Raw genomic sequence first — 26,154 nt, 5'->3', positions numbered from 1 at the left:
TAGCTACATTTTCTATGTTTGAAGATTTTATGCATAAGAGCCTTAATGTCTAAATCATTTGAAAACTGTGAGAAAGGGAAACAGATTGTATCTTACATAGATTTTTTTCAGTGCAGTGTGTATGTCTCAAATCCTAGCATCACACTTTTTTCCAGCAAGTAAAATAAAGAAACTCTATTTTAAAAGACTGTGGTGAATGTATATCTAGAATATGTGTATAACTCGGGACAGGTGCATTTCTGCTGCCATTTGTATTTGTGCTAATGTGTCTCAGTAAGCCCTGGAGATACAATTACAAAAGTGGCAGCTTTCTATCCTTCGAAGAAAAGAGTGATATTAAGTTAAGCAGGCAAAAAGAAACAGCGTGCAATTAAAATGTAAAATTGCTGTTTCTTTCTGTGTTGTTGTTGTTCAGTCGCTTAGTCATGTCCAGCTCTTTGCGACCCCATGGACTGCAGCACACCAGGCTTCCCTGTCCTTCACCATCTCCCGGAACTTGTCAAAATCATGGCCATTGCATTGGTGATGCCATCCCACCATCTCATCCTCTGTCGTCCCCTTCTCTTCCTGCCTTCAATTTTTCCCAGCATCAGGGTCTTTTCTAATGAGTCAGCTCTTCACATCAGGTGGCCAAAGGATTGGAGTTTCAGCTTCAGCATCAGTGCTTCTAATGAATATTCAGGACTGATTTCCTTTAGGCTGGTTTGATCTCCTTGCAGTCCAAGGGACTCTCGAGAGTCTTCTCCAACGCCACATTTCAAAAGCATCAGTTCTTTGGTGCTCAGCCTTCTTTATGGTCCAACTCTCACGTCCGTACATGACCACTGGAAAAACCATTGCTTTGACTCTGTGGACCTTTGTAAGCAAAGTGATGTCTCTGCTTTTTAATACACTGTCTAGGTTTGTCATAGCTTTTTTTTCCCCAAGGAGCAAACATCTTTTAGTCTCATGGCTGCAGTCATCATCTATCTGCAGTGATTTTGGAGCCCAAGAAAATAAAGTGTGTCACTGTTTCTTTAATGAAAAACGTTAATGAAAAAATCATGAAAATATTATTAGTGGAAAGTAATAAACCTTTTGGTCTTCATGAAATTACTCTTCCTCCCGAATGAAAGAAAATTTCAGTGTTTGATATAAATAAGTGAAAATTAATGTGTGAGTCACTCAGTCATATCCGACTCTTTGCAGTCCCATGGACTGTTAGCCAGCCAGATTCTTCTGTCAATGGGAATTCTCCCGGCAAGAGTACTGGAGTCGGTTGCCCTTCTCTTCTTCAGGAGATCTTCCTGACCCAGGGATTGAACCTGAATCTCCTGCACTGCAGGCAGATTCTTTATCATCTGAGCCACCAGGGAGGCCCTCATATAAACAAGGAGGTGAGAAAGTACTTAGCATTGGAAAGGGAGCACATTCAGCTTTTTAATCATAAACAGGAAATCGGGAATTCAATATTTGGATATTCTTCCCTCACTACACCCCTACCCCATCCCCCTACCCCCCAAGAGAGGGCTGTCCTCTGTTCCGTAGCAAAACTTGCTTGTGAGCATTTGGTTCAGATGAGTGCCTGTTTTTAAGAAAATGCAGGGATTTGACAGTTACTAGACTTGTCCTCCCTCTTACTTAAGGGAGAGCATCTGTCATCCTTGTACAGAAAATTGCATTCCATATTCTGAACATGTTCTGTGGCAGGAATCCATTCATAAAAAAGGCATGTTCCTATTTCTGTTCAACCAACAGAATTTCAATTACAATTAAAATAAAAAAAGAAAATAGAATGCTTAAATGTACCTAACTGCTTGGACCACTCTGTTTTTGGATTGAGGGGAAAAAAAGGCATATTTATTGAGCATATAATGCTGCTGTGTTTGGTACTGACTGTTGTTTTGGCAGATTTCAATCTTTACTGTTACAGGGGACAAAATACTTTGTATCAGAATACTCTTCCTTGGAGGAATCAAAGCCTTTTTGGGCTGACCCAAATCCTTCTGTTTCTTCGTCATACCTCGTTATGTCCTTTCAGTACTGCTGTAGAGATTTGTTGCAGATGAAATGATATCTCTAGCATAAAGAATGATGTACCAAGTGAGGGTTCCTATTTGTGTGTGTGTGGTACGTGATTGTTTAATTTACTTGAAGGAATCGTCCACAGAAGCCATACCAGCAGGGCTCCTCATCCCCAGTGAGGTTCTAGCAGAAGTGAGAAATTGCCTTTCAAACTCAAAGCAATCTAATGATTTACATCACTTTTATTAAAATAAATAAACCATGTAATAAAACAACTGATGACTTTTTAAATACAGCGATAACTGTGTAAAATACTACCCAAGGGATACCAAAGGTACATCTTCTGTGATGTAAGGCATTTGCTATCTCAGTAAGTATTCCATCCTGGGGTCATATTTTACTATTATCATTTTCAAAATAACTTATTTTTAGTGATTAGAGATCTATAGATACGCATATAAAATGTTTCAAGAAAAATGTAGGATGCATTATTTCCCTGAGAGAATATCCTAAGCTTGTTTTTAAGATCAGATAATGTCAGCTTGTGGACATTATATTGGATTATTTTCTGTCGATTGTTTATATTCAAATATTCAGGAAAAATGACAATATAAACTTAGTCGTATATACTGAATTGCATATAAGAAATATTCAGTAAAGACTTTGCCAATGTGTGCAGAATAGAGTCTCTGTGCTGCAATAAACACAAAGGGTTCTTCATGGAGAGTAGGTTTCTGGTTGTAAAGAAGCAAATTGGTGATGGTGATAAATATTTAAGACTATTTCAAAATCGGAAGGAAACACAGGTTGACTGTATGTTTGCAGGAGGTTTAATGGATATGGGTGTACAAGCACTCATTAAAAAGTAGAAGGACTATGATGGTAAGGCTATTTATTTTTATAAATGATACAATTGGGCTTCCCTAGTGGCTCAGTCGGAGAAGGCAATGGCACCCCACTCCAGTACTCTTGCCTGGAAAATCCCATGGATGGAGGAGCCTGATAGGCTGCAGTCCATGGGGTCGCTAAGAGTCGGACACGACTGAGCGACTTCACTTTCACTTTTCACTTTCATGCATTGGAGAAGGAAATGGCAACCCACTCCAGTGTTCTTGCCTGGAGAATCCCAGGGACGGGGGAGCCTGGTGGGCTGCCGTCTATGGGGTCACACAGAGTCGCACACGACTGAAGCGACTTAGCAGCAACAGCAGCAGTGGCTCAGTGGGAAAGAATCTGCCTGCCAATGCAGGAGTCACAGGTTTAATCCCTGGGTCAGGAAGATCCCCCTGAAGGAGGAAATGGCAACTTACTCCAGTATTCTTGCCTGGAGAATCTCATGGATTCTCTTAATCACTACACTTGCTTAATCACAGAGCTTGAACTTGGACCATTCATCCTACCTGAGATATGTTATCTACTGCTGCTGCTGCTGCTAAGTCACTTCAGTCGTGTCCTGACTCTGTGCGACCCCAGAGACGGCCGCCCACCAGGCTCCCCCGTCCCTGGGATTCTCCAGGCAAAAACACTGGAGTGGGTTGCCATTTCCTCCTCCAGTGCATGAAAATGAAAAGTGAAAGTGAAGTCTCTCAGTCGTGTCTGACTCTTAGTGACCCCATGAACTGCAGCCTATCAGGCTCCTCCGTCCATGGAATTTTCCAGGCAAGAGTACTGGAGTGGGTTGCCATTGCCTTCTCCATGTTATCTACTAGGTGTTATGATTACTTAAATTTTACAAGTATATTTATTCTTCAGAGTTAATGAATAGAAGTTTAGGCTTGTCTATATGGTACTGGCAAAAAGGATGCACTGGGTATTTTTAATATTTAAGGTTTTTTTGTTTTTTTGTTTTTTTTTTGTAATGGGGAAGATTCCCTACTGCCTTTCCTACTTCCCAGAGTCAGTCTCTGGATTTAATTCTGAGGGTAGTGGAGAGCCAAAGGATGGTTTTAAGGAGGGGAGTGTAATCATGTGATTTACATTTTCAAAAGGTTACCCTGGCTCCTGGGGAGAATGGGTCATAGGGGATAGGAAGCAAGTTGAGTGGTAAAAGAGAGACTGGGCTCCCCTTGAGACTCAGCAGTAAAGAATCCACCTGCAAGGCAGGAGACATGGGCTTTATCCCTGGTTTGAGAAGATCCCCTGGAGAAGGAAATGGCAACGCACTCCAGTATTCTTGCCTGAGAAACCGCTTGGACAGAGGAGCCTGGCAGGCTGTACTCCATGGGATGCTAAAAGAGCCCAACAGCACTAACCAACTAAATGACAAAGAAGAGGGACTAATTATTGATAGTGTATTGTTCTGGGGAAGAGATCATGGTGACATGATCTAGAGAGAATTAATAAAAAATAAGAATGGATGGAAATTAAGTATATTTTGGAGGTGGCTGTAGCACATGTTGGAGATCACTGGATATTTGGATAACACAAATATTAGGGTATCTTGTCAGCCTTTAGTATTAGAGTAATTCTATTTTTTTTTTTTTTTTTAGCCCCTCTCCTATTCTTCTGCTATGAAACTGTTTTAAAAATTCACATTACTCTGCTTATTGGATTCATTATGTAAATGTATATATGGGTGTGTGTATTTTCATCTTTGATGTTATCAAAGTGCTGGATGGTGATTTTTTGGATCACTTTCCTTGGTAAACTCTATTTTCCATTCTCCATGGCAGTTATCCCAACCTGGTTTTCTTCTTCTCAATCGCTTAAATCTACTTCTGGCTATTATATGATCTTCCCTCCAAGTTCATACTTGATGGAATTTATTTTCTCCTTGAACTTTTCTGAACTTACCTGTTACCTCCTCCTAGCTTATCTGTATCTTATCTCTTCTTTATCTTCTCTCACTGGAGGGAATAATCTCTCATCTTTTCCAAATCTGACCCTTTCACCAAGCTCATAATTCAGTTTTATCCCACTTCTTCCTAAACTTAAACCCATCAATTATCACTTCCCGTATATTTTTGCCTCACAACATCTTTAAAGATAAGTCCGTGCTTGCCGTTAGAAGTCAATATTATAGATTTGATTTTCCGGGCAGTGCAATATGACTTTTTTGTCCAAGAGCTCTAATAAAATGGATGTTTCAAGAGAGAGAAGAACTTTCAAATGATCAAATTATCTTCTCAGATCACAATTCTCTTCTCAGTCTTTAGCTTTCCAGACAACTCTACCTTGTGTTCATTTCTGTTTTGCAACCCCCTTGACCTTACTAGACATTGTTATGCTTTTATTTCTACTGCTACCTGAAAGGCACTCCTTTTTTTTTTTTTTCTGGTTGTTTTTTTTCTCTTTATTTTCCCCCGGATTCTGTTCTCAATACTCTTTTCTTCTTGCTTTACACACTGTTTACTATCCCTGTATCATACACTGACTGTATAATGAAGACATTTAATTTCTCTCTAGATGCAGATTTTGTTTTATGTTTTGTCAGAAGAATTTTTATTATTTTCCGCCTCCAAGTAGAGACTTTCTTCTCAGTCTCTGTGCACTAGTTGTCTGACCAAACTGTACATTTTGGAAACTTCTTTGACTTTCCCCCTTTCCTTCCAGCATGCAATAGGTTATCAATTCCTGTACATTTGACATCTGAAATAGTTTTATTCATTGAGTGGCCTATTTCCCCTGCTGTAGTTAAAGCCATCTCACCTAACTGGGTCATTGAAACGGCATGTCCCCTGCTTGTCTGCCTGCCCCGAGTCTTTGTCTTTACAAGTTTCTCTCCACCATTGTCATCTTACAAAACCGCAGAACTGGCTGTGTCACCATCCTTCTGCAATGTGTAAAAGGACCTGAAAAGCAGAAGGAAAAATTTAACAGGCATTCCTATATTTATCACCCAGATTTGACAAATATTAACTTTTTTTTTCCAAATTTGCTTCAAATCCTTTGGTCAAGTAAATCAAATATGTCCATTCCTACTACCCATCCCTGCTCAAGTCAGTGTACATTCTTCTTGCCCATATGCAATGTATTCTTAGGATTCATATTATAGGCATGCCTGCAGATATTAGTTTTGTTTCCAGACCACTGCAATAAGGGGGATATCACAATAAAGTGGGTCCCACAAATTTTTTGGTTTCCTCAGGGATGGAGTATATGTGTATGTATATGTATAGCTGATTCACGCCATTGTACAGCACAAAGTAACACAACGCTGGATAGCAATTATACTCCAATTAAAAAGAAAATCTTATTTATTCTTTTTAAATCTGGAACCAATTTAAATTGTGTGTGTGTGTGTGTGTGTGTGTGTGTGTGTGTAGTATTTACAGTCTTCATCCTCTGACTTGTTCCAGCTATGTCCTTGCCCACTTTCTCTGTCACTCTCTTTCCATCCATTTTGGCTTCCCTTAAAGGGAATCATTTCTAGGTATATGACAGCTGATCAGTTCCTCTGAGCTCAGCTTTGTCTATATTTCTATTTTAAGTATTTTTTCACTTCATTTACTTTTAGATAATTACAAGCATATTTTTGCTGCTCTCTTTTGTTCAAAGTTTAAGAAAACATTTTTTAGTCAGGTGATTAAAATACTTAAACTATCTTCTTATTCTTTCCTTATACTTCTTTGGATTATGTTTGAATATGTGGTCTATAATTTATGTGGTCTTACATTTGGAATTCATTAATTTTTTTCTAACTGGTCAAATACACATTCTATTATTTATTACAAATGTTTCATTCAAATGAAACAACAAGATACAATATTCTCTGTAGGATATCAAGTTCTGCACTGAGAAATAATAACTCATGATCTATAATTATTAATATATTAATTTTTTGTTTTAAAAAGCTACCTATTAGACATTATACAGATTATTATATTTTATATTATTTTTCTATCAAGAAAGATAATACATAAAACTATATTTCTATATATAGATTCTTTCAGTTAAAATAGTTTACTATATAAATATACAATGGTATAGCAGAATATTACCTTGGAAAAAAGATGGCTTGAGAATCCAAAAACAGATTCTATTGATTTTACCCCATGCAAGTTGGATAAAGTTGAGTCAGTATTTAACTTCTTCAGAATTTTGTGTTTTTATGAAATGAGGAAATTGAATTTGATCATCACCAAGATATTTTCCAATTCTATAATATCCTGTGATAATCCCTTTCCTGAACATATATTGTTTTCACTTTGAAGTCAGGTTTTCATTTTTTAATCATTGCAGTTATAATTTTTAAGTGAAAATATTAATGAAAATAAATGTGCCACAATTAAATCATAATTACTCAACTAAAAGAAAAATTATTAGGCATGCCAATTTGCTGTATACCTGCAGTGAATATTCCCACTCTGGAATGCTACACTTCAGTGAAGCTCCCCCATGACACCTGCTTCTTAAGGAGGATTGTTCATCAGTTTCAATTGTTTAAAACAAGTGATGATGTTTGTTTAATGTGAGCATCAGTCAACGAATTTTAAGGGACCAAGTAGACTTTTGCTTGAAAAACAAAATGACACATTTCCCCACCGTGGTCTCTCTCCTTAGCATTCTTTTAAGCCTGAAAGTGAAGGTCCCTCAGATGTGTCCGACTCTTTGTGACCCAGGCCAGAATACTGGAGAATACAGAATCCAGAGTCCTGGAGTAGGTAGCCTTTCTCTTCTCCAGGGGATCTTCCTAACCCAGGGATTGAACTCAGGTCTCCGGCATTCCAGGCAGATTCTTTACCAGCTGAGCCACAAGGGAAGCCCAAGAATACTGGAGTGGGTAGACTATCCTTTCTCCAGCAGATCTTCCCGACCCAGGAATCGAATTGAGGTCTCTTGTATTGCAGGCACATTCTTTACCAACAGCTATCAGGGAAGCCCTCTTTCAAGCCTGGTGGTATATAATTCCTAAAATTATTTTGTTAAATTTAAAAAATTTCTAAAATTATAGTATTCCTACTTTTCCCGCATTGCAACAATGTATCATGTTTCTCAGTCCTTAGACAGGTGGCATTTGGAGAGGGCTGCAGCACATTGCCACAGGATTGCCTGTGAGTGTCCGCTGTCTGCTATTTCTTATCTTCAAAGGGTGTCACTCTGACCAGAGTTGGTGCCCTAGCAGTTCTATTCCAGTGTCTTGGTTTTGCCTTCTGGCATCCTCTTGAGAAGGCACTGTGGGTCCTCCATCTTGAGCGCCCATGTAAACCTATTTCCCAGTTCATAGGTAAGAGTTTTAGGAACCTAGTTGAGTTTAAAATACTGAGTTCATCAGGTCTGACTTGAAGTGAAGGGACTAGACTGAAGCGTTCTGCAGTACTATGTTTGATTGTTTTTACTCCATTTAAACCTTATTTATTCAGTCTCCACTAATTCAGAATTTATCTTTGAAACTTAGGAGGGAAAGTATTGAATCATTATAAAGTAATAATAGTGATATTTATTTAATAAATTAATTCAATTAATATATTTAGTATATTATATTAGCATTAGTTAATATTAACAGTATTAAATATATTCAGAGAAACATAATTGCATTTTGTTTTGTTAAGAAAAAGGTAAGACTTCAATGGCAAATCTACCAATTAGCATACCATATTTAATTTTTTATTTTTGAAAGCGTTTCAGTTTTTTGAAGAAAACCAACTCTGGACAGTGAATTCAGTAATTCTTCCTCTATAATTCAGATTGCTAAGCTTTTCCAGTGTGTGAAAATCTGTTAAGAATTGTCATTCCTCACACCTGTTTGAGAGAGAGAGGGCAGCCACACTTGGTGCTCAGAAGTGTGTAGGGATGACTGTCGGGTCTGACAGGGGAGAGATCTGTGTCTGAAGTGAAGAGAGGCGGACAGGAGTGAGACGCTGCCCATCTCTGCAGGAGTTGGAAACGTGGCTCAGTGGGTAGACTTCAGAGCTGCTATGACTAGGGAAGGCTCAGTCCTAGATAACATCTTTAACTAGGAAAGAAAATAAGTCATCTGTTCATTAATTCAGATACTGTCTATAGATGTATTGTCAAGGGCAATCTTTTTTTTTTTGTAAGATTTTATTTTGATTAAAATCTTTTGCAAAAAATGATCTATTTGACACCTCATACATTTTATCAGAGACCTGTCATAAGCAATCTGGAATTAAGATAAAGAATGTCTCCTTAAGGAAACAAATAATCTTTGAAGTAGCCAACTGTTCTCTTTGGTAGAGAGACTTTAGAAGTTTGTCACTTTTAGAAAATGTCACATAGCCATGGCTGACTTTTAATACCTTAGGTAACTCTAAGAGTTGGAGAAGAGGTTAAATAATTTTCCAAAGGTCTTTTAATCTTGACAACAGAGTCTGGGTCTCTTGAATTCCCCCAGTCTCCACATTTTTCAGTAATCACAAACATGTATTGCATCAATAAACATCTATAAACATGTAGTGGGTGCCTACAATTTGCCAACCAGTATTCTGGGAGCTGGCACACAGATGAGTATCACATAGTCTAGCTGACAAGAGAAAGAAAGAAACAAATTTGCAGAGATGTGATAAATGCTGTCACAAAGACAAGCACAGGATGCAGAGAGTGCCCGAAGGAGGAACAGCTGATCCAGAACCTAACCTAGAGTAGGGTATATGGAAGACTTCCCAGGGCAGGGGCCTCAGATAAGTCATGGGATCGCAAAGAGTCAAACAGTCTGACTCTTTATGACCTCCTGTTGTAACCTGCCAGGCTCCTCTGTCCATGGAATTTTCCAGGCAAGAATACTGGAGTGGGTTGCGTACCCCAGGGGATCCTCCAGACCCTGTGATTGAAACCCTGTCTCCTGGGTTGGGAAGCAGATTCTTTATGACTTTGCCACCTGGGAAGCCCATTTGTAAGTTGGACATGTTCAAATCAAATTTCTCATCTGCAGTTATATATATATATACACATATATATAGTGTATACACTATTAAAATGATTACAATAATTATTTTAAAAATGATTGAGTAAATGAATGAATGAACACAGTTGTTTTTTCTGTCATACCTAGACAATGATCATTTAATGTAGCGCCATGTCTTCATGTATACATGAAGGAGGGTGATCAGTCATACAGTAGCAGTTAAAGGTTAATGTTCTAAACAATAACCCAGCCTTTGTAAATGTCAGTTTTATTTTACAAAATAATATAATTTATTTATTGCATTTATATTACATATCATTTGCTCTGATGCTTTCATGGGTACGTGTTAGGCTTCTTGGTATTTAATTCCAGGATTCCGTCATTTAAATGCAGTAGTTTGTGACCTGTTCTGGAAAGATTTCTGCTGGAAGAGATGGGTACACAGACTGGACATCACATGTTGACTGTCACCTGCCTCAGTAAGGACAAGGGAAAGTTTTCATCCTGAGGGAGCTTATAATTTATAGGTGGACCATGTGGATAAGGTGTGCACACAAAAGGCTGTACACAGTAGAAGAAAATGCCAGGTGAAGTTGAATAAACATTGGTAAGCACAAATCCTGTGATACAAGGACTCAAAGGAGGAAGTGATCATGTGAGTCAAAGGAGGAAGCTGATGTGAGGGATCTTACTAATATCAATAGAAAAGTGTGGGCCCATTCTTTTTCTGGTTTCCTTGACAATAATGGAATATAAGAAACATTTGGATATATTTTTCAAATTGTCACCTATAAGAAATGGAAGCACTCAAATTCAATTAGCTAAGAGAAGACTAAAATTGCAAAGCTTTATTTAATGTATAACCGAGACATTTATGGCTTCTCTCTGCTTTACAAAATAAGCTTCTCTACAAAATAATTCTAAGTGTTTTGTATCAATAAAAATGCAGTGCAAGGGCATTTGAGCTTAACAGGGCAGAGCCACAGTTCTTTTGTAAAAAGTGTACAGCCAATTTGCTGATATGAAAGGGAGTGGGCATTTATTTCTGGGCTTGTGCTTTGACAATAGAGAGTTTGGAAGATTATGTTTTCTAGATTTATGACACCTGAAACTTTGTGTCATCTAGCTTTTTACCTATTTTGCTAAGTGTAGTTAGGTTTTTGAGTTCACTTAAAGTCTCCTTGAGTATGTGCCAAGTGTAAACTCATTGACTATTTATTGAGCATCTACTGTGTATAACTGGAGGAGGAAATGACAACCCCCCCACCCCACCCCAGTATTCTTGCCTGCAAATCCCATGGACAGAGGACCCTGGCGGGCCACAGTCCATAGGGTTGCAAAGAGTTGGACACGACTGAGCAGCTAAGCAGTTTTAGCTTTATATATAAAGCAGACTGCTTTATATATAAAGCAGTAACAGTATTATAATATTTATTGTAGTCAATTACATGAAGTCTGAAGGGAGATCAATGGTAATGCTACAGTGTATAAGTGAGATCTCCATTTGCTTAAGAGCTGATATACTGACTGAGATAAAGGATGATTTCAAACATGTATATACAAGTCAGCCATACAACATCAATAAAATCAATCTGTTACCTCTGAAATAGGAGTATGTATATTTTTACATATAGGATATTTCCTATTGGATTCTGTCTACAGAAGGTATAGAAACATGTCAAAGTCCTCATTATCAGATAATTTTATATAAACCAAGACAACAGCAGTTAGAAATTCAAAGATAGTTTTCCTAAAAATACAGCTTTGAAGGAATAAACAACATGAAAATGAGGTTAATGTTCTCAGATCTTTCATATATGTAGTTATAGCTACAGTGTATCAGTCACTTTCATAGTACTACTGGGTACTTATAATAATTTTGATCTTCATGGCAATCCTGTCCAATAGATATTATTTCTGTTTTACCAAAGAGCAAACTGAGGCTGAAATGGTTGAGCCAGCATTTGATCCCATGTGTACCTGATTCTTTCCCATTGTGTGTGTGTGTGTTTGGAGAGAGAGAGATGTTTGTTTTGTAAGAAATATTCATTATCTTCTGAGGAGTAAACTCTTCTAAATGAATTTAACTCTGTGTATTTGGTGTTTTGGAAAAGTAGGTCTTTTTTCCATGTAAGAAGTAAACCAAGTTTTATTTCAACCCTGACCATGATAAAGAGTTAGCTGTATATCCAGCTGTTTGAGTGGGCCTATTATTGTCACAAAGTACATGCTCCTCTTATGTAAAATCCATTACAAAGAATGTAGAAATTACTCATGCAAGCAAGTATAAATTTATTTTTCTACCAGCAGAATTCTCTTCAATTTATCATTTTAATCTATATTGTTGAGACCTAATTTTTTTAACGGGACTTCACCCACATTAAGAAAATTTGAACCAAATTAGGATGTTTCAAGAAAAGTCCTTAATTTATATCTATCTATCTATATTATTATTATTAGAAATCCTTGTCAAGAAATTATATGAATCAAGGGTCTGATTAACACTGTCCTAATTAAGTAGTATCCCTAATTAACTAGGATGTGTCTTTTGCATTTTGTTTTTCAGAGAAAATAAGTGGATTTGAGAGTCTAGTTTAAAATGCCGTGTTAAGGATATGTGCAGATTTGGAAGTAGGTCACAACAATGACTGCTGCCTGTAGCACTGCTGAAACCCGGCCCTGAAGCTTTTTCCATAGGAGTCATCCTCAGCCCTATGTGGGAGAAAGGGAAGAGAAAGCCTGGAGGAGATGCTGTTGATCATTTATTCAACACTTCTCATTGTGCTAAGCGTTTTACATGCATTATCTCACTTAATTCTAATAACTTTAGGAGGTACTAAATTAGCTCAATTTTTCACATCAGGACAATAAAATTGAGTGAGATCACATAGTTACTCAATGGCATGGCCAAAATTCAAACTAACATCTGTCTAAACTAACTCTTCAGCATTATATTATAGTGTCTCCTAGTCGTGGCAGCCATCCACACTGGGTAACTGCCTCCAGATCCAAAAAGTAGTCTTATTTATTAATGTTTTGTTCTAGATGGGAGTGTGTAGATTGTATCCAGAAACCAGGTGATATTAAAGGTTTATATAGAAAAGATGGCGAAGTCAGAATCAGAGTTACAAAGGAGGGAGACTTGTTTGGGAATTGATAGTAGGCAAATGTGTGGAAAGGGAGGGACCGAAGTGAGGGGGCCACTGGGCGGTGTGCGGTTGTCCAGAGAGGGGTGGCAAGAATCCTGATGAGGACGGCAACAGAATAATGGACGTATTTCTAGGAGGGACTCATAGAGAGCAATGATTAGCTGTAAACACAGATCGCAAGAGAAGAAAATTTGAAACTAGTTTTTTAAACTTAGGAGCTTGTGAAAAAGGTGATGTTGACAGAGAATTTGGTAGAGGTATGTGGCTCTGACGACAATGATGATATTTTATTGCAGTGTGTGTGTTGTAAAGGGGTTGGTACTCTGAAACTGGAGCGGAGACAAGTCAGTGGGACGTGGGTGTCAGTTTGGAAGTTGTGTTGTTGTTGTGCAGTTGCTCAGTCGTGTCTGACTCTTCACGAACCCTGCAGCACTCTGGGCTTCCCTGTCCTTCACCATCTCCTGGAGCTTGCCCAAACTTGTGGCCATTGTGTCGGGAATGCCATCCAACCATCTCATCCTCTGTCGTCCCCTTCTCCTCCCGCCTTCAAGCTTTCCCAACATCAGGGTCTTTTCCAGTGAGTCAGGTCTTCACGTCAGGTGGCCATAGTATTGGAGTTTCAGCTTCAACATAAGTCCTTCCAATGAATACCCAGGACTGATCTCCTTTAGGGTGGACTGGTTGGATCTTCTTGCAGTCCAAGGGACTCTCAAGAGTCTTCTCCAACACCACAGTTCAAAAGCATCAATTCTTCGGCGCTCAGCTTTGTTTATGGTCCAACTCTCACATCCATACATGACCACTGGAAAAACCATAGCCTTGACTAGACGGACCTTTGTTGGAATTCGTAATGGAGCAGGAAAACTGATTCCCTGACCTCTTCCTAACCACTTACCCCATATTTCACAGGCTCAGTGTTCAACCATGGGCAAACATTTAACCTCATTTAAAAATGTATAATATTGAAATTAAAAAAGATGGAAAAGTGCCTCACAGATCAGAAGTCCTGAGATTCTTTGAAGGACTTAAATTCTAATTCATTGAAGGAAAACCAATTGTATATAGTTAGATATTTTTGGAACAAGATGTGGTATAAGTAGTTTAAATAAGTAAGAAGTATGGCTTTTATATTTGTCTATCTCAAAGAATTCTTCTTTGAATAATTTCCTCATTACTAAAAGCTGAAAAACAGAGGATTATCTCATTTGGCTTTCAGTTAACCATGGTATCCCATACACCAGAATAGCCCCATTATATAATGCCGTACAATGAACTGTCTTTTAATATAGATGTTAAACTCCTCCATTAAAGTTATATTTTCATTAAATGACATTCAAATATCTTAATGTAATTAATGGTTTCTTTTTTGGTACCGTTCTTTCTGGTTTGCCATCATTTGCTTGAAACAAAAGTTAAGTGCTTGCTATGTGAGCGACTCTGTTCTCCTCTCTCATAAAAGCAGGAGGTGAGCTCTTGCATTTTCAGTGGAGCAGAGCTCTGTTATCGAGTCCCTGACTGTGCACTGGCAAGACGTGGACTTCTCTTAGTTCTACAGCAATTGAATAATGAGAGACTTCCTCTGCAGTATAATTGGGATTTTTTTTTTTTTTTTTAGCTGTAGTATTTTGTATTTTTCACAAGATATTGTCTAAATTCCCTTTGACCCTTTAGTTTTTAAGGAGTGGGTTAATTTCCATGTATTTCTAAATTTTTCAGATTTTTCTCTTCTTGATGTCTAGTTCTAGATCAGTGTGGTTGGAAAGCTCTGAGATATGATTTGACTCTTAAATGTGTGAAAGTTGGTTTTGTGGCCCAGGAATGGCATAATGACATACCCTGAAGATTATTCTTTTTTAATAATTAAAAGGCAAGACTGTTTGGTGTTAAAATAGTCATTATTTTATAAAACAATTTTTCTAGCAGATTCGGGGTTGGTTGGTTGATTTTATTTTGTTTTACTTGTTTGCTTTTATTTTTTATGTACTTAAAAAAAAATAAGTAATTGCTGACCCCATGTTGAATTTTGTTTTCGTTTTCTGCTCCAAGAAATTCCAAAGTTTGGGAACCACTGATCCTCAGAATGTTAAGTCAGTGAAACTTTTTAAAGGAAATCTATGTGTAGATTTATGTAGATTTTTGTTTGTGTCTTTTTCCACTTTTGTTTGTGCTCTTTTCTCTGATGAAGAAAATGAATTAGTGAGAAAGCATGGAAGTGGCAGAGAAAGAATGACAGGGGTACAACGAGCCACTGCCCACGGGACACCTGCTGCTGCTTGCAGAGGCATCCTGGGCCAGACTCACCCCTGCGAGTTAGCACTGTAGTCTTTTTCCTGCAACAACAAAATAGAAATTAGTGTTTGCTTTTTCTAAGGCAGAAGGGAAACATCAGAAACACTTAAACCTTTCTGTAAGAACAAAAGGAAACACCGCCTTTTCCCCTTCTTTTTTATTTTCAGAAAAAGTTTTATCAGCCTGTATTAGAAAATGGAAATTCGACTAAAGCTCTCTGGCAAAGACAACTAATAACCATTCTACAATGAATCATCCTTTTGTGAAACAAAGTCGATCTCCTGGAATAAAGCTTTTAAGCTGGTGGCCAAGGGATTAGCTTTCATGTGTTATTAGATGTTTAAAAATTGGGTGATTGTCGTAACTGCCGAAGGCTGACTTGGGGGCATTACCAGAGTCTATGCCATTCATTGGCTATAACCATTTCTTCCCCTTCCCAGGCCCCAAAGTTGATGTCATTTTTTCTAAGTGTTCTTCGGGGTCATTATACAGTTTCTTCTTGAAGTGCATTTTGAAATAGGTGATAATGAGGTTCCATAAAGTGTGTTACAAGTGTGTGTTACATGTAATTAGGTTCTTAAAATTGTCTTTCTTGTTGGTAAAAGTGTAAAGAATAACAACCACTTGGAAAGGCATTTTAATAATTACAATAAAAATTTTAAATGCATGTATTGGCTGACTCTGATATTCTGGCTCATTTAAATTTTTCAATATTCTTCTAATATTGAGTATATCTTCATTAAAGGACTATTTTTAACCATGAAAACCCGAGGCAATTGAAATGTCCCCTAAAGGAAGAATGTTTACATAAATTATGATGCATCCCTGGTATGGTACATCATGACACCAAAAGAAGGGATAGAGCAGAACTGTAGTTACTTTAATGGAAGGAGTGTTGTGATATTTTATTGAGCACAAAATAGAAATATAGAGCATTTAGTATGATACTGTGTTTTTTAAAAAATAAATAGGTTGATATTTGTGCTTAGTCCTTCAGTCATGTCTGACTCTTTACGACCTCATGGACTGTTTCGTGTGTGTATATGCATATGTGCACATGTATAAGTATAGACATACATGATATGTATGCATGCATATTAATGCAGCATAAAAAGGTTGCAGAAGATGCACACCAATTGCTAATTGTGGTGACCCCTGGAGAGCAGAACTGGGAGGTATTGACAGGGAGGGGAGGCACTTCCATCTTAAAAATTTGTGCAGTTAAAATAATAAAAAGCAATTAGTTTATAATTTAAGAAAAAATATTAAAGAAAATAAAGGCTGAATAAAGCTCACTCTGTTATCAGATATTAATTTGTTGGAGACAGATTTGTTGGAGACAGCTTAGCTGCTGATACTGATCTGAAGTAAGACATGCTTTGCATATGCAATAAAAATCTGGTTCTTTTGGCTCCTACAGCAAGCCCTAGTGGTGAGAGTCCCTTCTTCTCAGCCAGTAACTGGTTCCCTCAGATATCAGTCACCTTGTGGTTGCTCACATGTAATGAGGAACAAGCTGAGGTGAGTAACTGAGGTCGAACAGGTTCCTTCAACAGGTAGTCAACCCATATCAATGCGAATAGTTGTTGGGTCTAAAGACAAGTGCAGGGGATGTCAATACAAAGCAGCTGTTTCCTTGGCTAGTTCAACAGCCAGTGGCGTCTTTGTACCCTGCTGCTGAATCAGATTTAGTCACTAACTCCGGAGACAAAGATAAATGCCAGGTGGGAGTCAAGTGCTAATTTACTATTTTGAGAAAAGCCAATCACATTTATTTTGATTTCCTACTCTAACATTAAGTCTACTTCTGACCTCAAAGGAAATAATTACCTATTTTATAAAATCATTAGTTTTACTGAGTAGCATTTAAAAAAAAAAATAGCAATCTCTCTCATACTGCTCTGTTGTTTTTAGAAATAATTGAAGAAAGTCACAGTGCCAAGATGCTTTAAAAATGTGCTCTACAAACACAAGCATTATCTCTAGATGAGGTTTAATGCTGTAAGCAAAAATAACACCTACCATTCCTTTAAGGACTACCTAGTTCACCTTAGGCTTTCAATTATTTCTAAATACCCAGTTTTGAAAGAATAAAGCAATGCTATAACTAATTTAACTAAAAAATAAATGTATGCTCTGAAAACCTAACTTTTGCAAACACTCTGAAATTGTATAAAACATATTTTCTCTGTTGTACAATTTAAGTTAACGTTAACAATTAGTAATGAGGTTTGTCTTTAAGTTTTTTTTCCGATTGTGAAAGGATTATATGCCAGAATGTAGAAAAAAATTAGTAAACATAACTACATAAAATTAAGAATTCCTCTAAGAAAAATACTATGAACAATGTAAAAGTGATGAACTGGTCTAATAAAACAATTTAAAATTTTTTTCTTAAACATTTAATATATGTGACAAAAGGGTTAATTTCTTTATTTCTGAGGAGTGTCACATTGTATAGACATCCCATGTTCTGTCTATCCATTCACCATTTGGTGGGTATCTGGATTGTTCTGAATTTTTGGCTGTTATCAACAATGTTACTGAGTCTTACGATCAGTTTGTATTTTACTTTTTTTGAAGTATAGCTGATGTACAATATTATATAATTATAGGCATACAGTTTAGTTTTATAATTTTTAAAAATTGTATTACATTTATACCTATTATGAAATATTGGCAAAACCAAAACTTAGTGTAGAGTACCATGAAATGTCACACCACCAAAGAGTTTTCTTTTATAATTTTCAACCTGGAATAAATGTTTTAATAACTTTAATTTGAGGATTTTGTGTACTGGTGAATCCATATAATCCCAGAAATAACGGGAACAGCCTTTTGGCCCACATAAAGGACACACACAAAAGAGTACATTTGGCTTTTGGACAGAAAAAATCATAACCTGATTGGTATGTATTTCACATTTTTTGACTTTTAACGTAATGTGCTGGTCATTAGTTTATTGTGCCCTCATTGGAAAAAAAAAATATTTTAGTTGACCAAATCTATGATGAGTTTAGAAAATAATAAATGAGTGGAGCTGCTGTCTTCATTTGATGAAAAATGTTTGGACATTAGTGGTCCCCAGTATCACCTAATGCCTCCAGTGAGATGCCAAATGCTGTGCTCGTTAGTTTGAGGATGACGCACACACTGTTAAGAGGCAGAGTCAGTCTACCCTTGAATTTCTATTCAAAGGAAGAATTATAGGTTAAAAAAGAATAAAAAAGGTAAAATCTGTATTTTCACCAGCAGTGGTAGAGTTTAAAACGGAAACCTTAAAATACATTGGTACTAGTTTTAGAATATTGAGATAATCACATTTACAGATTTTGCAGAGCTATAAGTTTAGCTCTCCTTGGGCATCAGAACAATGTGGTTACAAATATAGCTAGGACATCTGCAGACAGGAATTGTGGGCTCATTATAGTTTGGAAACCCATTTGCTATTATAAATCTGAAGATGGCTAGATCAATAGAGAATCAATTATTTTTGAAAGATTCATTTTACCAGATAGCTGTCTGCTTAATCCTTTAAGTTGGAACTTTACATTTTAATTCTGGCAGGCTGAAAATCAGTTTAAATGTGCCATATCCTTGCAAATTATCTTACGTAGTGTGTACTAGATACAACTTAGTCTCTTCTCGGTGGCTTGTTGTCATCATTATTTATCTGTTTTGGTTACTGTGATTAAAGTCAGGGAAGCTCTTACATCGGGATGGACAGTGGGCTGAAACATGCTCTTACCCGTTTGTCCCCTCACTCTCACTTCCTGCCAGCTCAGGTCATGGTCTTCAGGGACGTTTGTTGCGATGCATTGTGTGCCTGGTCAGGTACCAGTCATTGTCGGGTGACTCCTTTTCAGTCACGTTAATCTGTGATTCCACAGCACAGAGAGTCATTTCCTCAAACTTTTTTTTTTTTCTGCTTCAGAAGCAGTTTTAACATCCACATTTTGTCCTTGAGGGTTGCCATCATCTTTTTCTCCTTTTATTCTGGTTGTCAGTAATGGTCCATATCATTCAAATACTTATCTCCTGGTTTCGTTACTGATATCTCCTGATATCAGTACTGGTTCCCACGGACATCTTTTTGTTTGCTTGCTCTGGCTCTTCTGTCTTCCCAAAAGCCTCACGTTTGATCCTAGGTTGTGCAGGAGAACACGCTCTGCACCCTCCCAAGGTTTGAGCCAGGGTACTTTGTGAAGGTTTGATTCTAGTCTTCATGTGTTTTTAATGAACTATATAAGACTTCTGTGCAATTGATATTCTTCTTAGTGTTTGACTTCAAGCAGAATCTTGAGCACTAGCCACACTGAAAATCACGCTTTTGACATCGTCAGTCGCTTTCAACGTGAGTAATTGTTTAGAGAAACTTGATCCACAGATTGAGTAAAGGAGGTGATGTTCAAGAGCAGAAAAATAATATCTAATTGAAAATCAGTATTAAATCCTCTTTCTCAGAGTAAACTCTACAGTTGTTTGAAAACTAAACAGATAGGTGTCCAAGTTTTTTACACGAGACATTGTGGAAAGGTTTATGGGAAGAGAATCTAAAAATGAATAACATATTCACCCTCTAGGGTGATGAAGGAATTTTCACAGTATTGAAAGTACAGCTTCATAAGCTAGGAACCCTGAAATGAGGCTAGTGGGGTACAGGAAAGTTGTTAGGGTTACCAAACAGGAGCATGTAGGGGGGCATATAAAGGGGTGTAGTTTGGAAAGAGCTCCTCAAAGATAAGTTTCTTCATGGTTAATGAAACATGGTGGGAAGATTATTCCAGAGAAAATGCAGAATTAAAAAAAATATATTAGTTATGGCAGGAGAATATAAAGCTTAAGCTGGAAACAAGCTCGTTGTGGCTGGTGTTGAGAGAGTAAGAGGGATAGGTTGAGAAGAATGGACATAGGGAAAAGTCTAGTGGGAAATGGGTTGAAAACGCATTGTGAAGGGCTTGAAATACCTAATGAAGGACTCTGAATATCATTCTCAACCTAAGAGTTTTTAAAAAGAAGCGGCATAATGAGATCTATCTGGCAATTGCTTTTTCTCTAGTCAGCCAGTGGTTCCAGAAACATTCTATTTATATTACTGAGGGATGATAGATGCAAAATGCCCATGCAGATACCTGCATCACATGCTTGACAGGCACACGAGGTGACAGCCATCAGAGACCGTGTGATCGCCTATAGTGTCACCATGAGCAAGAAGAGCCAGTCTGCCCTGCTTCGTTTGAAGCCCAAAGGACCCACCTCAAATTCATGGTACCTTCTGGTATAGATGTGGCTAGGACCTGAAATACCTTAGGTCAGCCTAGTAACAATATTGAGGAGACAAATTGTGCCCTTAAATGAGTTTCCAAGATACAGACATCAGATCTTCTCTGATGTATATTCTGGCTTTATTTTAATTTTCTTAATCCCCTCAGAGAGTCAGGTGCATTTGCTCAGTAATTTACCTTTTCACTGAGCATTTGACTGGAGGGGGAGCAACCACTCTCTTTGATTCAGAGCTGTTGAAATTTCGGTCCCAGGTTAGATTCCAGGGTAGGTGAGAGAAACAGTTTTGGAACCAGACACGACTTAATCCTCCACTTCTCTATGTTTATTTCTGTCTAATCTTGGGCAAATTAGGAAGCCGCTCTACTTTCCTTTTGCTTATACACGTAATCAGGATGACAATGCCATGTCTGCAAGCTTCTGTTGGGTAATGATGCAAAAGCAAGTGGCTTAGGACCCACCTGTGGATGAAAGAGGTAGAGCTGTGATTGTCTTCATCATTGTGATTCTCATGGTGGGATCACCATGTTTGCTAACTTTCCCTTGCATAGCGGGTTGATTGGTGACGAATTTAACTAGCTGCCTCTTCCCAGGGCGAACATCATTCTGACCCTTCAGGTGGGCCTGGGCTTGCTGTTGCCAGAGTCTGCACTGCTGCTTTTCTGTCTTCCAGTTTGCGAGCCTGTAGTTTGTTTCACCCATTTGTTTTGCTTGAGGAAGATAGCCTATTTGTAATGTGCATAATAAGACTTGCTAAACTTTTTCTTTTGTTTGTATAATTTATGAGCCTACAATATTCTTCTTTACCAGTTTAGAGAAATTTCAGGTCTAAAATTATAGAGGTTTGTAGTTGTGAATCGTGCCCTTAAAATATGTAACGTCTTTAGCTTTCAGAGACATCAGGCAAGGAGCCCTGTGCCTGCTCACTCCACATACCTGTACAGACACACACACACACACGTGTGCACACACACACACACACATACTCATGCATGCACAGTTCTTACCTTTTTTTCTTCTCTCTCCATTTCTTGACTTCTTCACAAACTGCGTGTCTCCTGCTTATTTGCACCTGTTTTATTCTGATCATCTGTCTCCATTTCTCTATTTATTCCCTCTTCTGTTATTTCTCCCCTTCTCAACCTTGGAATTACTGGGTTGGACATTGAAGTTAGAATTCTGCTCTGCTTCAGTTGGCTTTTGACTCTTTACACTAGATTCCGTAACCCTAGGCGCCCTTGCAACCAGGGAGCCCTCAGTATGTACTGAGTGAATGGGAGCCTTAGCCATGTAGACCGAGATTATTTGATTGTGAGTTTTCAGAGACTTTTTAAAATTTTTTAATGGTGGTAAATTTTTAATTTAATCCTACTCTTGAAGTGAAGAGAAGTGAAAGTCTCTCAGTCTTGTCTGACTGTGACCCCATGGTCTATAGCCTTCCAGGCTCCTCTGTCCATTCAGTTCTCCAGGTAAGAATACTGGAGTGGACAGACGTTCCCTTCTCCAGGGGATCTTCCCAACCCAATGATCAAACCCAAGTCTCCCACATTGCAGGGGGATTCTTTACCAGCTGAGCCAGAAGGGAAGCCCAAGAATACTGGAGTGGGCAGCCTATCCCTTCTCCAGCGGATCTTCCCGACCCAGGAGTCGAACTGGGATCTCCTGCATTGTAGGCACATTCTTTACCAGCTGAGCTACCAGGGAAGTGATATTGTTCTTGGGGAATCTAACACGAAAACTGTTCCTCAAATAATTGTTTTTAATGTTGTTGATGAAAAGTAGCAAATACATGTGAAGTTTGTAAGATGGTAAGACATGATTCATTCATTATCTTCAGTTTAGTTTTTTCTGTAAAGGAAAATGAAGAATTCTCAGAGACGCATTTTTATAATTAAAAATGCGTCTCTGAAAATTCAGTTTTGACATACTTTTCTAAATAATGACATCAGAGTTCTGGAGCCCTCACCCTTTCGCTTGTTCCTTTTGCTCCCCTAGGCCTGTGCTATCAGATCTGCCCACGCCCCAAAGCCCAGCTCTCACCCAGGACAGGGAATATGCTGCCTCCGGTGGCATTACTCCTCCCTTCATAGCTGATTTCTTGGTATTCAGAGTTTCTAGTCAGCTGGTCATCAGATCACCTCATCAGAATTGGTGCTTTGAACCCTTCTGCGTGGTCCCCTTGGACAGGAGCCCTCCTGGAGCAGGCTCGTTCTCCTTGCCTTCCATGGTCTGACTTCACCCTGGTCTGCTTGTTATATCATATCAGTCATCACATCCTCAATCTAATAAATTTTAATCTTGCTGCTGCTGCTAAGTTGCTTCAGTCGTGTCCGACTCTGTGCGACCCCATAGACGGCAGCCCGCCAGGCTCCCCCGTCCCTGGGATTCTCCAGGCAAGAATACTGGAGTGGGTTGCCATTTCCTTCTCCAGTGCATGAAAGGGAAAAGTGAAAGTGAAGTTGCTCAGTCGTGTCTGACTCTTAGCGACCCCATGGACTGTAGCCTACCAGGCTCCTCCATCCATGGGATTTTCCAGGCAAGAGTACTGGAGTGGGGTGCCATTGCCTTCTCCATTTTAATCTTCCGAATCTTGTAATGTTGTTTCATGAATACTTTGTTTTAAGTTTTCCCTGAAAACTTTCCTTGAACATAGCCTTTTGTTATTAATATTACCATCAGCATTTAGATTTAGTAGAAAATTTTAAAACAAATAGAATTTATTGCCAAAAATGTATACAGTTGTTTCACAATTTACTCATTCACTGTGTGCAGGAGAAAATTAAATACAGATAGGCTACTCCTCCTGACAGGTGAAAGAAGTTAGGTATATGAAATATCCCAGCTGTATTATTGGAAAATGAATAAGATGTATTATGCTCATTTGTCTCCCCTTTGTCATTCTTAATATTAGGTTTAGATGGATCTTCCACCTACAGTATTATGTTATGTAAATATTTCTCTACTTTGTTCTTTCCACGATATTAAATTATTTCAATAATATTTTTGCAACCACATGAGTGGAGAAGGAAAGGCCTTGCTATTTCTAGTAAAACAAACAAATCAGCAGTCTTGGAGTCCTCCATATTACTTTTGAAATACCAGGTTTTAATTAAACTAATTGAAAAGATTGGGACTCTTCTTCTTTATGGAAATGGTTGTTGGAGTTGAAAGGCTGGTGGGAAACCAGCTATTTTTTTTCCGCATAATTTTAAAACAAAGACTAACCTAAATTGTTGGAGGTTTATAATTGCAACATTTTTAACAGATTAATTCATATTCAGTGTTACAAGTAGAGTCTTGGTAATACAGTAACCTGAGAATGAAACTATACTATTTCTAAGCTTTCCATCAGCATATGGCCTGACAGCTTGGTTGTAGAATTGTGCTTTCCAATATGGTAGTCATTAGCCACACATGGATAATTTGAAATGAATTGTACTGTAATTGAAGACACACACCAGATTTCAAAAACAGTACGAGAAGATAGAATTTATAACATTTTCTTAATACTTAACATATTAACTAACATTTGAGTGATAATATTTTGAACATATATAGAATGTTACAATTAATGTTGCCTTTTTCTTTTTAAAATTTTGTCACTAGAAAACTAAAAATTACGTATGTGGCTCACATTTCTAACTTTCTTTAACCCAAGAAGATTAAGTGGGTGGTGTAGAAATGCCACACCTTTTGCGATTAGACTTTAAAAAATTTTTATATCTAATGTCAAGCTTAATGTTGGCAAAAGTAAAGAAATGTGGGCGCTAGTGGCATTTAGTTTTAAAATGATGTTAATAGTATAGGGTAGACATCTATGCTAAGTTGCCAAAAAATGTATGCACCATTCCAGGTTAGAGATTACGCATAATCCTTATATTGTTCTTACATCAAGCCCAGTGCTTGGCTGGCAGGAGCTTGTCAACAAATATCTGCTGCACTGAATGAGGTATTGAACCCGCTGCATACTTGGAGTGGAACTCTTCCTTCAACCACCTAATCTGTTGGCAGGGATTCTATCCAACCCATATTTCTGCATTTAAAAACAAAGATACTATGAAAAATATTGTCAAATCCCTTGGTGAAATGTGTGTGTCTTACATTTATGGGATTATAACATAATTAAGAAATGATATCCCCTGTTCTGCACGCACAACCCAAGTTACCATATGCTCTTTGCAGCAGTGAGTAAATGTTAGTTGCATGAATGCAGCATTTGCAGTCCAGTTATTGTTTGCAAATATTTATGAACAAAGGTATTTCTGGGAGGTACTCATGATAAGCAGTACAAGATTTAAGGTTTTCTTATTCATGGGACATTTTTAGCACACCTCTTGTGTGCTAGTTGTTGGGATTACCAACATGAGGAATGCATGCTCTGGTGAGGAGAATGTTATATTTATTGATTCAGTAGCTATACATCGAGCAGTTCCCATATGCAGGCAGTTTATTCATCCCTGTCAATTCAAAGTGGCGAAACCCTGTCCTGCTTACACTTTGATAAATAGCAGGTAAACAAGTAATTGGGCTTTGGTAGCTCAGCTGGTAAAGAATCTGCCTGCAATCGTGGAGACCCTGGTTAGATTCCTGGGTGGGGAAGATCCCCTGGAGAAGGGATAGGTTACCCACTCCAGTATTCATGGTCTTCCCCAGTAGCTCATATTATAAAGAATCCACCTGCAATGTGGGAGATCCCCTGGAGGAGGGCGTGGCAACCCACTCCAATATTCTTGCCTGGAGAATCCCCATAGACAGAGAATCCTGGAGGGCTACAGGCCCTGGGGTTGCAAACTGTCTGACACAGTTAAGTGACTAAGCACAGCACAGCACAAACAAGTAATCTAAACCTAAGAACCGTGGCAGTAACAGGGTGATGAGAGCATGTCTGGGGAGCTCACTCAATTAGGGTGGTCATGAGAAGATCTTACATGACGATGGCATTTGAGATACCATCCAAAAGATGAGTATGGGCTTCGTAAAGATTTGGGAGAGCGTCCAGGCAGAGGGAACAGCAAATGGCAAGACATACAATTCAGAAAGGGGTTGGCTTATTTCAGAAACACAAGGAGGAATCCAGTATGGCTGCAGCATGGCGTAGTTGTCGGAGTAGCGGTGTATGATGAGTTGAAGGTTAGAGGAGAAATGGGAACCCCGTGATGTAGCCCTACGGGTTGTAATAAGGAGTGTGCATTTTCTTCTGACAACAGAAAGTAATAGAGATATTTTATGTAGGAAACTTGACTTTATTCTTGGGTAAGGAGATTCATCTGACTGCTTTGAGGAGGTTTAGGTATGAATGAGAAAGACTTGTTAAAAGCATATTGCTCTTACTCAAGAGAGAGATAATGATGGAGACAGTGGAGACAGAAGTAGAAAAAAATCTAAGATGTATTTTGGAGATAGGACTAAGAGCTTAATGATAAGAAAGGCGAGGGAAAGGAATACATTTCTGATGGCTGCAATGTTTTTGGTATAATATTGACACTACAATGAAGACTAAGAGAGGAGCTGGTAGAGTGGTGGAGTGCTTGATGAAAAATAGATAAATTGTGACAAGTGCTCTAATGAATACCTACCATACTTCATGCATGTACGTAGTATTCATTCATCCCATATTTTTTGAGC

At 38.1% G+C, this 26,154-nt stretch overlaps 1 protein-coding gene and 1 long non-coding RNA gene across 7 annotated transcripts in view; both read left to right on the top strand.

Annotated features, from left to right (window-relative positions):
• The window catches only part of LOC145519759 (uncharacterized), a 107,180-nt gene extending 91,263 nt beyond the window's left edge, over positions 1-15,917 (top strand). The window contains exon 2 of the long non-coding RNA XR_014063874.1: positions 15,414-15,917. This is a non-coding gene — a long non-coding RNA (uncharacterized LOC145519759). The remainder of the gene's footprint in view (positions 1-15,413) is intronic.
• PRKN (parkin RBR E3 ubiquitin protein ligase) overlaps positions 1-26,154 on the top strand; it is a 1,216,903-nt gene that overhangs the window by 173,632 nt on the left and 1,017,117 nt on the right. The window lies entirely within an intron of this gene.

Source organism: Giraffa tippelskirchi, chromosome 9 (assembly GCF_054371585.1).
Source record: "Giraffa tippelskirchi isolate mGirTip1 chromosome 9, T2T-mGirTip1v1.2.pri, whole genome shotgun sequence".
NCBI classification, from domain to species: Eukaryota; Metazoa; Chordata; class Mammalia; order Artiodactyla; family Giraffidae; genus Giraffa; species Giraffa tippelskirchi.
The sequence above is the reverse complement of the archived record's forward strand: the minus strand, read 5'-3'. Positions and strand labels throughout refer to the sequence as shown.